General features: G+C 31.0%; 1 non-coding gene across 1 annotated transcript; it reads right to left on the bottom strand.

Annotated features, from left to right (window-relative positions):
• Window positions 1-1,763: 1,763 nt before the first annotated feature.
• On the bottom strand, window positions 1,764-1,871 carry LOC112780423 (small nucleolar RNA R71). The gene has a single exon (XR_003191262.1). It is a non-coding gene; the product is annotated as a small nucleolar RNA R71 (small nucleolar RNA).
• Between the last annotated feature and the right edge of the window lie 224 nt (window positions 1,872-2,095).

Here is a 2,095-nt window from a genome sequence, read left to right as displayed (position 1 = left end):
CTTGATTGATCTTCATATTATATTGTTTTGTGTTGTATGGTGTTTTTCATATGCATTCTTGAATTCTTAGTGTCTAAGCATTAAAGATTTCTAAGTTTGGTGTCTTGCATGTTTTCTTTGCATCAAAAATTTTTCAAAAATATGTTCTTGATGTTCATCATGATCTTCAAAGTGTTCTTGGTGTTCATCTTGACATTCATAGCATTCTTGCATGCATTCATTGTTTTGATCCAAAATTTTCATGCATTGAGTCTTTTTCATGTTTTTCTCTTTCATCATTAAAAATTCAAAAATCAAAAAATATCTTTTCCTCTTTTCTCTCATAAAATTCAAAAATTTGAGTTGACTTTTTTCAAAAATTTTTAAAATCTAGTTGTTTCTTATGAGTCAAATCAAATTTTCAATTTAAAAATCTTATCTTTTTCAAATCTTTTTCAAAAATCATATCTTTTCCATTTTTTATTTTATTTTCGAAAATTTCAAAAATCTTTTTCAAAATATTTTCAAATTCTTTTTCTTAATTTTATATCATATTTTCGAAAATCACATCATCAATTAATGTTTTGATTCAAAAATTTCAAGTTTGTTACTTACTTGTTAAGAAAGATTTAAACTTTGAGTTCTAGAATCATATCTTGTGATTTCTTGTGAATCAAGTCATTAATTGTGATTTTAAAAATCAAATCTTTTTCAAAAACTAATTTCAATCATATCTTTTCAAAAATATCTTCTTATCTTATCTTTTTCAAAAATTTGATTTTAAAAATATCTTTTCTAACTTCTTATCTTCTTATCTTTTCAAAAATTGATTTTCAAAATTTGTTTTAACTAACTAACTAACTTTTTGTTTGTTTCTTATCTTTTTCAAAACAACCTAACTAACCCTCTCTCTCTAATTTTCGAAAATATCTCCCTCTTTTTCAAAAATTCTTTTTAATTAACTAATGGTTTCAAAATTCAATTTTAATTTATTTCATCTTTTAATTTTCGAAAATCACTAACCATTTTTCAAAAATAATTTTCGAAAATTCTCTTTCTCTCAAATCTCCTTCTATTTATTTATTCATCTACTAACACTTCTCTTCATCTCACATCTCTGCTCTCCTCACCCTTGTGTTTCTTTCCTTACATTACATTCTTTTCTTCTTCTTTTCTTCTACTCACACAGGGACCTCTATACTGTGGTAAAAAGGATCCCTATTATTATTTTTCTGTTCCCTCTTTTTCATATGAGCAGGAGCAAGGACACGAATATTCTTGTTGAAGCAGATCCAGAACCTGAAAGAACTTTGAAGAGGAAACTAAGAGAAGCTAAATTACAACAATCCAGCAAGCACCTTTTAGAAATTTTCGAACAAGAAGAGGAGATGGCAGCCAAAAATAATAATAATGCAAGGAGGATGCTTGGTGACTTTACTGCACCTAATTCCAATTTACATGGAAGAAGCATCTCCATCCCTACCATTGGAGCAAACAATTTTGAGCTGAAACCTCAATTAGTTTCTTTGATGCAGTAGAACTGCAAGTTTCATGGACTTCCATCTGAAGATTCTTTTCAGTTCTTAACTGAATTCTTGCAGATCTGTGATACTGTTAAGACTAATGGAGTAGATCCTGAAGTCTACAGGCTCATGCTTTTCCCCTTTGCTGTAAGAGACAGAGCTAGAGTGTGGTTGGACTCTCAACCCAAAGATAGCCTGAACTCTTGGGATAAGCTGGTCACGGCTTTCTTAGCCAAGTTCTTTCCTCCTCAAAAGCTTAGTAAGCTTAGAGTGGATGTTCAAACCTTCAGACAGAAAGAAGGTGAATCCCTCTATGAAGCTTGGGAGAGATACAAGCAACTGACCAAAAAGTGTCCTTTTGACATGCTTTCAGAATGGACCATCCTGGATATATTCTATGATGGTCTGTCTGAATTAGCTAAAATGTCATTGGATACTTCTGCAGGTGGATCCATTCACCTAAAGAAAACACCTGTAGAAGCTCAAGAACTTATTGACATGGTTGCTAACAACCAGTTTATGTACACTCCTGAGAGGAATCCTATGAGTAATGGGACGCCTTAAAGGAAGGGAGTTCTTGAAATTGATACTCT

The sequence above is a fragment of the Arachis hypogaea genome, chromosome 19 (assembly GCF_003086295.3).
Source record: "Arachis hypogaea cultivar Tifrunner chromosome 19, arahy.Tifrunner.gnm2.J5K5, whole genome shotgun sequence".
In the NCBI taxonomy this organism is placed as follows: domain Eukaryota; kingdom Viridiplantae; phylum Streptophyta; class Magnoliopsida; order Fabales; family Fabaceae; genus Arachis; species Arachis hypogaea.
This window is presented reverse-complemented; position numbering and strand designations above follow the sequence as displayed.